Here is a 12,674-nt window from a genome sequence, read left to right as displayed (position 1 = left end):
CACACCCAAGGCTTGGGTTCCAGAAGTCACATGCAATGTGGCAGTAGTTTCTTTGAACTCCAGAAAATACTCCAGATTGCATGTCACCCGCTGCACCACATTGGGCTCCAGCAGCCGCCTGGCCAAGGAGATGGTGACCCCAAAGGCCCATTCATCCTGCTCCTGCCTCTCCACTGCTGCTTCTGAGGCTGGAGGCAGGGAAAGGAAACGATCCCAGACTTGCCTTATCTTTAATGCCTGAGGTTAAGACAACACTATGCTCTGGGCCCCGCTGGTAGGGTTGAGGTCTGCATTAATACTGAGGCTCCAAGTCCTATCATGCAACCTGAAATGAGATGGTGACTAAGCCCAGCCACTGGGAGGAGACATGTTCACAAGGGCATTTCCTGCAGGTTCTTCCCACAATGCCCTTCATCTGCCACTGATGTGGCACAAAGCAGCACCACCAGCTACCCCAATTTGACTGACTCAAAGGACTGTCCCAGTGGCCCTGGTTGTTGGGTATAGTGCAAGCCGAAAGGAACTTCCTTCTCAGATCAGATTGTTGCCGTGAGGTTGGTTTCCTAGAGGACAATTTGGGTTGGATTGGAGGACCACCCACTCTATAGACTATTATCTACTCAGCCTCAGCTGAGATGGAATGTTTTTTAACCAATTTATTGAAGTTCGAACACTGCTGCAATCCAGCCACCTCTTGGGCAAGAGCAAAGCTTCAGATTGCTCTGCCAAGTCCACTGCCACTCTTCCCCTAAACACAGGCAGAGCTGAGGATCGGTCTGAATGTTCCAGTCTTATCTGTGTCTTCAACAAACTGAGGCTGCCTGAAATACTGGGCTTAGCTACCACTTAAAGTCACCTGCTCCTGCCCAGCAGGGACAGAAAGGCATTAAGAGTCCTCTTCTGCTGCATAGGAACAAATTGCAATCCTGTCTGCCTGATTGGCCAGCTGCGTTTTGTTCCAAGAAAAAAACTGGACAGCATGGGGGACACATCCAAATGTCAGAGTCCCTACCCCCCTGCTGGGGATCTGAACGTCTCCCTCAAGCTGAGGTACCGGCTCTTCCACTGAGGTGCCATAAAGGAGCCCTAAACTACCATCTCTTGCAAAAATGGTAAGATATGAGCTGGTCTATGAATTCTGGGACCCTCTGTGGGGCTGGCCCTCCTCCCCAGAGACCTCAGCTGTCGAGGCCAGACTGTCCCAGGGCAGTGGCAGCTTCCTAGTCCCTGCCTGCATCGATGACTGGGCGCTCCTTGGAAGAGGCTTGGTGGCTTTCCTCGGCCAGTGGCACTCAACCATGGCAGCACTTTCTGATCTTGACCACAGAAAAGTGCCCCCAGGGCTGAGGGTCACGAACTGAGATGAGATGCCCCCTTCCACGGTCCAGCCTGGCCAGGACAAGCACACCTGTAACACGACTGGGTCCAGAGAGGAGAGTGAAGGTATCGGATTGCTGCCAACACCTTAAAAAGTCGACTGAAGGTACACAAGGGGGTATGCTCTGCAATGCCCCCAAGGTCCAGGGATCCTAGGTGTCCCACCGTGCCCTGGCAGCAACCCCTCCTCACAACCCAATTACAGGTGGAGGCCGTGGAGCTCACCTGTGGTCAGTGATTTGGGAGGCTGAGGCAGGAGGATCACAAGGTCAACACCAGCCTATAGGACACAGGGACACCATCTCTCAACAATAACCAAAGGACTGGGGCTGTAGCTCAGTGGTAAAGTGCCCCATTGGCTTCAATCCCCAGTGCGAGTGACAGGTTGAGGGTGGCCTTGAACTTCCCATCCTCTGGCCTCAGCCTCCCTGGTCACTGGGATTAGGAGCCTGCACCACTGTGCCTGGCTCCCTACACACCTTTTAAAGGTTTTACCATAGCTGCTCACTCAGTCATTTCAAAGAGCCAGGGCTAACAGCTGCCACCTGTGTCACTGAGTGAAACATGCCCACATACTCACACACAGGCAACACCCAGCCCGGGGAATGGTATTCGGGAAGGTCAGGTCTTGCGACAGAATCACCTAGAAGAATTAAAGGAATTTCTTTTTAGAAGAGTTAAATAAGCCAGGTGTAACGGGAAAGACATTCACTAGCAAAAGCTAAGGTCAGAAAGGATCAAATCGTATGTCATGCCAGAGCCTGCAAACCACCAAGCATTTCAGGTGAGGACCCCAGATGCTCACGGGGAAGCCAAGGCCTCCAGCCACTGCACCCCGCCTTCACTCCCTCTCACCCACCCACCTGCTGAACTTCCTCCCCTCCACCATAATCAGAGCTGGGCACACATTAAATCAGTGATCAGATAAGTCCTGCCCGAGGTCGCTCTTCACAAGGCCCTTCTCTGAGCAGGGAGGATCGCACTGGAAGGCTCGGATTCCCTCCCAGGCACACCGGGATTAAGAGGTGACATCCACGTTGCCCTTAAGCCATGTTTGATCCTAGAATAAAGTAACCGATTTAAGACAGGTGCAACGTTGGACTCCAGTCAGAGAAACACGCTGAATCTTTATCCTGATGCTGGCACCTAAGCAGGGCCAGCCGGCCACCCCCTTCCCTTTGAGGACCCAGGTCTACACGGACCTCGGTGCAGAAGGCAGGTCAGTTGTAGAACAGCTGACAGCCTGGGTTCCATTCTCTGCACTCCAGGAAAACAAAAAACAGAGGTCGCAGCGTGTGCTGAGGGCATCCCGTTGGAGACTCCTGGGGAATGGGAGCGTCTCCGTGAAGTGTGGATGGTGCCAGGGGAGGGGGAGGGGTGGGGAGAGGGGATTACTTACCCTGGCTCAGCAGGAACTCCAACCCCAGGCAGGGAAAGGACTGAGGCCCTGGGAGCTCCCTCTTTTATACACCCAGGGCCCTTTCAAGAAAGGATTTGCGTCTGGACACACCCATCTCTGCCCTCCAGTCTCTGCCGGCTTCTCTCCCTGAAATTGGATTTTCCTGTGATTTCTGGAAAAATTTTTCTTTCTTTTTTTTTTTTTTTCCTTTTCTTGTACTTTTTGATCCTGGGGATTGAACCCAAGGATGCTGTACCACTGAGCCACCCCCCAGCCCTATTTATTTATTTATTTATTTATTTATTTGCCATGCAAGAGAACTTTTTTGGGGGGTAGCAAGGATTGAACCTGGGGCGCTTCACTGCTGAGCCACATCCCCAGCCCTTTCAAATTTTTACACTGAGACAGGACCTTGCTAAGGTGCTGAGGCAGTTCTTGAACTTTGGATCCTCTTCCTCAGCCTCCACTACACCTCACTAAACCTTCACCTTTCCCACCTTGATTTTCTACTTGGTCAGAACAGTAGTTCAGAGCTTCTGAAGTCAACCTGGAAAAGAGACAACTAAAGGAAGGAAATGGTAATCCAGCTCTTGGGATAACTGTTCTTTTCTGAGGTGGAGGACACTCCAGGAGTGCTGAGGAGGACAGGACGGGGGCACAGGGGTGAGGGGGGCCTAGGGAGTTTTTCCTCCTGAGTTCACAGTCCACATGACTGATACAGGGCAGGACACCAAGCAGGAGAGCGGAAATCAGCCCAGTATCTCCATCTGGGCTCTGTTTGATTTTTCTGTTTCTTCTTTCATTGCCTAGGAGACAATGAACATGCATATGATAAAGTCAGTTAAGGAAAAAGAAAACCTTAAGAGTTAAAGAAAACCTTAAGAGTGTCAGTGGCTGCCTAGCGGCAGCGACCCCTGCCCAAAACTCCAGCAATTTCAGAGGCCGAGGACATAGGACCTCCAGCTGAAGGCCAGCCCGGGCAACTTAGCGAGACCCTGTCTCAAAATAAAAAATAAAAAGGACCAGGGAGGTAGCTCAGTGGCAAAGCACCTGTGGGTTCCATCTCCAGTGCCAAAAGGGCCAGGGCTGTGGCTCAGCCGCAGAGTGCTTGCCTGCCATGTGTGAGGCCCTGGGCTTGATCCTCAGTACCACATATAGATAAATAAATGTCCAAAATACAAAGAAAGAAAGTATATTTGGGGATGTGTATCGACTACATGCACATGATACTGAATTTTATTTAAGGGGATTGAGCATACAACACTTTTTTTAAGGGCAGTTATGTGCAAGGATGTCAGGATGGAGACCTGGCAGGATTGTGTTGACATCGCTAGCTACCTTCACCACTGAGTTATATCTCCTGCTCCTAACTTCGCAATTAAAAAAAAAAAAAAAAAAAAAAAAAAAAAAAAAAAAAAATATATATATATATATATATATATATATATATATATATTTTTTTTTTTTTTTTTTGTACTGGGTGCATTACTACTGAGCTCCAGTCCTTTCTATTTTATTGTGAGACAGGGTCTCACTAAGTTCTCCAGGTTGCCTTCCATAGCATCCTTGTGCCTCAGGCTCCTGAGTCACTGGGATTACAGGCGAGCGCCATGACGCTCTGCTCCTGGAATTCGTGTTTGGGAGTACGGGTTCCAGATGTAAAACAAATGTCTACAGTGAGCTGGTGACAATTATCCAGGAAAGCCAAATTCCAGGCCAGGTCTATTGTGGCGAGACTATCGCCCATCTCCCTGCCTCATTCCACCCGCAGGCCCCCTTTCCACGCCCAAGGGACACTGAGCTTCCCCAAGAAGTACAAGGAGATAAGGGCTAAAATGCTAAAATAAAAGTTGTCTTCTGTTCTATTGTTTCTAGGAAACTGGTCAGTCCAGAAGGCTGCTCTTATCTGTCAAACAGGACTTGAATCCTACCATCCCACCATCCCAGGGCTACAGTTTTTTTTTGCTTTTTTTTTTTTTTTTTTTTCTGCACTGGGGATTGACCCAGGGGCGCTTTGCCACTGAGTTACAGCCCTAGCCCTTATTTTTATTTTGAGGCAAGGTCTCCTGGTTGCGGAGGCTGTCTTGAACTTGCCTCCTGCTTCAACCTCCCCGGGGTCTGGGATTACTGATGTGCACCACCAGACCCAGCTGAGAGCTGGATTTCAACGCAAACTGCTCCTTTTCTTTTTTTTGTCAAGGAAAACTGCAGTTTTCTACTTTTCCAGCCCCTTCTTTGCTTAAGAAGTGTTTGCCCCTGAGCATAGAATGGGGTGGGAGGGGACAGGGTGGAGTGAGGTAGAGGGAGACAGCTGGCAGGTTAGACCAAATCTCAAAAACAGGAGGGTAAACGCCAGCCAGTGAAGGCCAGGGGTTACTGAGCTGCCCGGGAAGCATTCATTCCCTGTTCATTCCTGGCTCTTGCATTTCATGTTGACTCAAAAAACAAAAAACAAAACGAAACAAAAAAAGGAGGGTGGCTGGGGATGAGGCTCTGTGTTAAAGTACCCCTGGGTTCCATCCCCAAATACCACGAAAATAGAAAATTAAAAAATGAAGAGCCAGAGGCAATGGTGCCCTTGGTCTCGTAGGCATTTGACTCATTGAAGTCTTTCTGGTTGGGTGGATTCCTTCTTGATGGTCTGGCCACCATGTGAGGAAGTTTTTGACCAGGAATAATCTTAGCTTTATGGAAAAGTTGGAAAAGAGTTCTCTCTCCATGAGATCCTGTCTGCTCCACTGCTCACTTTTTACCCTCCACAGGGCAGTGCCAGGGACCCACAAGGCAGTGCCAGGGACCCACAAGTAGGAAGTGAGCAAGACAATCGTCCACATTCCAGATGGCTCCAATCTCACCTCCTGGTCTCTGTCCCAGCACCTGCTGTCTGACAAGGGACTGCCTTCACCTGCCAGGCCCAAGGTGGCCTCTCCCCTGCCTTTGGCTCTCTGAAGGCCACCTTGATATTATTGACCTTGGACATCCACTCCTTTTACTTTCTCAGGGCCCCAAACAGGGCTTGTCTTTTGAAGGGTGGGATCAGTGACTTCTGCAGAAACCCACCTCCCGGGAGGCCAGAGACCTGCCCTCACCACCACTGATCCCCAACATGGACATAGAAGCTACCTTGAGAGCCCAGCAATGGCCACAGGAAGAAATGACTCCCAGAAAGAACAATACCTCAGAGGAGCGCTGGCCTGGCCGTCACTCATCCCAGTTTAATCCCACAGTGACCAGTCCTACCTGACACCTGGGGAAAGGCTCAGAGCAGAGCCCTGACTTGGCTAAAGACAAGGTTGACTCCTGGAGGTGTCGGGACTCAAACCCAGGAGTTAAGATCCAATGCTCACACCTGAGCTAACTCCAGACACGGGCCAGGGCCACTGACCAGCCTTCTCTCTGGTCTCTGTTCACCTGTCTGTACAGGTGATCTGGAAGTCACTACAGCAGCCAATGCCATCGCACCTCCGTATATGTGTATGTTGCTGGGGTTGGAACCCAGGGACACTTTACCACTGAGCATGTTCCCAGCCCTTTTTTGAGACTGGGTCTCACTACATTGTCCAGACAGGCCTCAAGCTCTTGATCCTCCTGCCTCAGTCTCTGGAGTCCCTTCTGATCTGTGCCATCGTGCCTACATGTATTTCTTCTCTCCTTCTATTTTTTTTTTGGTACTGTGGATTGAACCCAGGGGTGCTTTACCATAGCACCCCAGCCCTTTTTATGTTTTATTTTGGGCCTTGCTAAGTTGCTAAGGATGGCCTCAAACTTGGAATTCTCCTGCCTCAGCCTCCTTTTCTTTTTCAATTCACAATGTTAAAAGTCACCTCCAAACTGGGCATGGTGGTAGAGGCCTGTAATCCCAGCTACCAGGGAGGCTGAGGCAGGTCACAAGTTAACACCAGCTTGGGTGATGTAGCCAGATTCTGTCTCAAATTTTTCAACAGAAGAGCTGAGGGGCAGGCGTTGTGGCACATGCCTGTAATCCCAGCAACTATGGAGGATCAAGAGTTCAAAACCAGCCTCAAAAACAGTAAGGTGCTAAGCACCTCAGTGAGACCCTGTCTGTAAGTAAAATACAAAATAGGGCTGGGGATGTGGATCAGTGGTTGAGTGCTCCTGAGTTCAATCCCCAGTGCCAAAAAAGAAAAAAAATTCAGGGTTTGATTCCCAGCTCTGCAACAACATGAAGAAAAAAGTCGCCTCCAGCTGAAATAAAAATCATTTGCAACAGTTGTATACTTATTTGTTGGGTTTCCTTTCTCCCCCTGCATGCTTCACCCAGGAGCATCTGGGTGATCCTATCAGTTGGGCTTAGGCTGAACCAGGCAGGATGTGAAGTGGGAAGAGGGAAAGACCCTTGGATCCCTGGGGAACAGCATTCCAAGGAGACAGGGAAACCGCTGGAGGGTGGAGGCGGAGGACCTGCGGAACCTCCCGGGATCCTTGGGGCTATTTCCTGGGGAAGGCGAGGCCCTGATTTGCAAGTCACTGGACTTCACTTGTCATTCTACCTGGCCTCACCTGCGGCTCCCCCGCCCACCCAGCCACTCCTGAATACCTGCATTGCTCCCTGCAGGGACTTCTGACATCCTCTTTAGAGCTTTAGAACCTTTCCTTAACAGCAGGACACACCCTAATCTTCTCCCTCTTCCCACAAGTCTCCGGTGCCGCTGCCTGGGGCGATGAACCCATTCTGAGGTAGCAAAAAAGTAGAGATCACCGTTTAGCCAGGGGGCTAGGAAAAACAGAGGGCGTGTGGAAGGAATTTGGGAGGAACGGGTTCCTTTTTAATACCATAAACTAAGCTCCTTGAGGTCTCCCATGTCTCTCTTTTTTTTTTTTTTTTGGTTTTTGTTTTTGGTACTAGAGATGAAACTTAGTTCTGAGAGCCACATCCCAGTCCTTTGTATTCTGTATTTTGATAGGATCTCACCAACTGAATGTTTCTATTAGATCCACCAATACCTCCAAGTATTTTCAAGGTCTCAATGAGAGACTTGAAGACTCAATGTGTACCTGTAGTTTTTTGGTTTTGTTTTGTTTTTTTGTGGTGCTGGGGATTGAACCCAGGGATTTGTGCACATGAGGCAAACACTGTACCAACTGAACTATATTCCAGCCCCTGGAGGTGCAGGTTTGAGCTAAAATATCCTCATTTACATAATCAAAGAGTCACCTTCTGGTTGATGGTTCCTCAAAAAGTTAAATGGGATTTGCCAATGATCCAGCAGTTCCACATCTGTGTCTATATCCAAAAGCATTGAAAGCAGGGTCCTGGAGAAAAGTGTCTGTCTGTTCCTGTTTACAGCCCTATCACGATCATTTGACTCGAGTGTCCTTCAATGCAGAACAGGACGTAGAGAAGCTGCTCTTGCTGAAAGCACTACTGTCCACGTGGGCCTTGCGGATGCCCAGGGGCACCTCTTCCTTCATCTCGCATCCACCCGCTTCCTTACCGTACACTTGGAGTCAGGTCCTGTTCAAGTCTGCACTGAGGCATGTTGATCATTTAAGGCATGTTCATCTATAAACCAGCAATACAAGGTTTATTAGCCCCCAATTTATCTATCATATCTCATCTCCCTTCAAGACCGAGAGATCCGCAGGACATTGGATGTCAGCTTTTACTCCTGTTCCAGACCTCTGCAGTGGCGCCTGTAAGTCTCCAGTCCCTGCCCTGCACAGTGGAGCCTTGCAGGCACACCACCCCACAACCAGAGGCCCCGCCCCACGCAGGAGCCCAACCTCCTGGGAACAGGTTGCCCCGTTCAGGACCACAGCACTGACACATGGACACCCTGAGAGAGAAGCAGAAATTGCCCCTTCAAGAGATATAAACTCTAGAGCCACCTCTCAGGACAACAGCAAGAATGATCGAGCAGACCACCCTTTGACCGAAGCTGCTCAGTTAGATAGAGCTCTGTCCCCCTGCCCAGTTCTCCCTCTATTTAGACCTGTAACCTGCCAGGAGAGGTGGCAGACACCTGTCATTCCAGTGACTCGGGAGGCTGAGATAGGAGGATGGCAAGTTCAAGGGTAGTTTGGGCACCTGAGACCCCGTCACAAAATAAAAATGAAAAGGGCCGGGGTGTAGCTCAGTGGGAGAGCACCCTGGGCTCAATCCCCTGTGCTGCAAAAAATAAACAAACCACCCAGAGCTCCTGCCGCAGCCTGAAGACAGGGCTGAGATGCTGGGTCCCACTTTGCTTTCCTACTTTCACCATGACCTTTCTGTTGGGTTCTGGGTGTGAGTGGACAGACCTGGTTTGCTAAATCTCCCAGAGTTGGCCTCTGGCTTGGGACTCCAGTAACAGGTAAACAGAGAAACAAACTATACTATGAATATACAAGGAATTTCAACCCATTCTACAACAAATATAAAACCCCTAAACACTGAGTAAAATAAGCCAGACATGGAAGGACAGGCAGTATATGACTCCACAAGCGTGAGGAGGCAAGAGGAAATGTCAAAGAAACACAGAAGATTCGAGGTTGTGGGGCTGGGGGAGGAGTGTATTGTGTCCATGGCACAGAGTTTCTCTTTAGGATGATGAAGTTCTGAGATGAGTCCTGCAGCTGTTTGCAGACCTAGACATCACTTAGAATTACTGAATGGCACACTGGTTAAAATGGTCAATTTTGGTGTGTGCCAGCAGCCCTGAGGAGGAGGATCATTTGAGCCCAGGAGTTTAGACCTTCTCTTAGGGGGGGAAGAAGTCTATTTTATGTTATATATTTTTGCCATTATTTATTTACTTATTTTGGTAATGGAGACTTAACCCATCCACACTTTATCACTGAGCCACATCCCCAATCTTTTTTTTTCTGTTTTGTTTTGAGACAGGATCTCACTAAGTTACTTAGGGCCTGCCTAAATTTCTGAGGCTAGCCTTGAACTCGTGATCCTCCAGCCTCAGCTTCCCTGAGTCCTTAGGATTACGGAAGTGCATCACCACACCTGGTTGGAATCAGATAATCTTAAGGTGGGCTAATTCTCCACGTGGGGATGGCTACACATGCTGGGTGTGGTGGTGCACGCCCATAAGCCCAGAGACTTGGAGGCTGAGGCAGGAGGATTCCAAGGTCACAGCTAGTCTCAGCAACTTAGCGAGAGTCTCAACAACTTAGGAAGACCCACAGGTCTGAAATGTGGCTCAGTAGTAAAGCCCCTGGGTTCAATCCCTCGTGCCTGTACCCCACTCTCAAACACACACAAACACAAATGCGTAAGATACTTTTGAAACATCCAACCACGCTCAGGCCCCCATGATAAGGGTAGCATCCTGGGCCAACCTATGAAGGAGGAACGCGAAGGTGTCAGGATCTGAACATGGTTAGAATTCTCACTGTACCAGAAACCATACTAGACAAGGGTGCCAAAAACATGCACTGGAGAAAAGACAGCCTCTTCAACAAAGGGGGCTGGCAAAACTGGAAATCCATATGCAACAGAATGAAACTAAACCCCTATCTCTCACTCTGTATGAAACTCAACTCAAAATGGATCAAGGATCTAGGAATTAGACCTGAGACCCGTCACCAGTAGAAGAAAAAGTAGGACTGAATCTCCATCATGTTGGCTTAGGACCAGACTTCCTTAACAAGACCCCCATGGCACAAGAAATAAAAGCAAGAATCAATAAATGGAAGAGATTCAAACTAAAAAGTTTTTTCTCAGCATAGGAAAAAGACAGCCTACAGAGTGGGAGAAAATCTTTTCCACACACACTTCAGACAGAGCACTCAACTCCAAAGTTTATAAAGAACTTAAAAAACTTTACACCCAAAATACAAAGAACCCAATCAACAAATGGGCTAAGGAACTGGGCAGACACTTCACAGAAGATATACAGGTGATCAACAAATACATGAAAAAGTGCTCATCATCACTAGTAATTAGAGAAATGCAGATTAAAACCACCCTAAGATTTCATCTAACTCCAATTCGAATGGCTATTATCAAGAACACAAGCAATAGTAAGTGTTGGTGTGGATGTGGGGAAAAGGCACACTCATACACTGCTGGTGGAGTTGCAAATTGGTACAGCCACTCTGGAAAGCAGTATGGAGATTCCTCAGAAAGCTTGGAATGGACCTGGACCCAGTTATCCCACTCCTCGGTTTATACCCAAAGGACTTAGAATCAGCATACTACAGTGATGCAGCCACATGAGTGTTCATCATATCAGCTGAATTCACAATAGCTAGATTGTGGAACCAACCTAGATGCCCCTCAATTGAAGAATGGATAAAGAAACTATGGTAGGGCTGGGGAGATAGCTCAGCTGGTAGAGTGCTTGCCTTGCAAGCACAAGGCCCTGAGTTCAATCCCCAGTACCGCAAAAAAAAAAAAAAAAAAAAAAAAAAGAAACTATGGTATATATACACATGGGATATTACTCAGCCATAAAGAAGAATAAAATTATGGTTGGTAAATAAAATTTGCTGGTAAATGGATAAAGTTGGAAAATATCATGCTAAGTGAAACAGGCCAATCCCAAAAAACCAAAGGCTGAATGTTTTCTGTGGTAAGTGCATGACAATATATGACGATGGGGGGGGGGTGGGGGGTGGGGGAAGAGAAGAATGAAGAAACTTTGGATGGTGTAGAGGGAAAAGGGGTGGGGGGGTGGGAATGGAAAAACAGTAGAGTGAAACAGACAGTATCACCCTATGTAGATGTATGATTACATGAGTGGTGTGAGTATACATTGTGTACAGCCATAGAAATGAAAAGTTGTAACCCCTTTGTGTACAAGGAATCAAAAAAAAAAGAATTTTCACTGTACCTAATTGCTGTGTGTTGGGGACCAGGCTGTGATCAGTGAATGAGGTAACTTTAAAATACTCCTTCCTAGACTTGGAAGTGCTTCTCAAGGGCTCCACTACTGGGCTAAATCCCCAGATCTTTTTCTCTTGAGACAGGGTCTCACTAGCTGCCCACACTGTTCTCAAATTTGAGATCCTCTTGTCTCAGTCTCCCAAGATGCAAGATTACAGGTATGTACCACCATGTCCAGCTTGCTACTTTTTTGAATATGTATATATATATATATATATATATACATATATATATATATATATTTTTTTTTTTTTTTTTTTGGTACTAGGGTTCGAACACAGGAGTGCTTAACCACCGCGCTCCGTCCCCAGCCTTTTTATTTTTTTATTTTGAGACAGGGTCTTACTCAGTTGCTTAGGGTCTCACTAAATTACTGAGGCCAGCCTCAAACTTGTGATCCTCTTTCTTCAGCTTCCAGTGTTGCTTGGATTACAGGTCTGTGCCAGGGTCCCTGGCTGGCTCTATAGATTTTGAGGCACAACCGAAGAGGATGAGAGAAAGATATGATTAGATGACATTCCAGGAAGCTCCTGTTATCCCTAACGATATGGCATTTCTGGGTACAACACCCGGCTCTGGCCTCTACGTCCTACACACTGTTTGTTGAAACCCTCCCAGTTTCCTGCAGAAAGAAGCAGAAGTGGAGTCAGGGAGGACATGCAGTGGGACAGAGCTCGAAGATCCCCAGACCTTGGTGGCCCCTTGGAGCACCAAGGTCATTCCTAGAAAATGCACCAGGTGTCCTGGCATCTCCAGGAGAACCTGGATTTTTTAAACTTTGGACTTGGAGTGACACCAGCCCTTAGGAATTATGCTGGAAGATTTCTGTGCTGTGGAGTGTTCCATCTCCAGCACCATAGGAAAAAAGACAATGAACGAAAGAACTGAACAGACATTTTCCCAAAAAATACACATCCCAAAAAATACACAGAAATGTCCAACAGGAGCCAGGCATGGTGGTGCACACGGTCGGGAGGGCGAGGAAGGAGACCAGCCTGGGCAACTTAGTGAGACCTCAGCTCAAAATTAAAAATGAAAAGGGCTGGGGATGTGGTT

This window comes from Sciurus carolinensis, chromosome 16 (genome assembly GCF_902686445.1).
Source record: "Sciurus carolinensis chromosome 16, mSciCar1.2, whole genome shotgun sequence".
NCBI classification, from domain to species: domain Eukaryota; kingdom Metazoa; phylum Chordata; class Mammalia; order Rodentia; family Sciuridae; genus Sciurus; species Sciurus carolinensis.
This window is presented reverse-complemented; position numbering follows the sequence as displayed.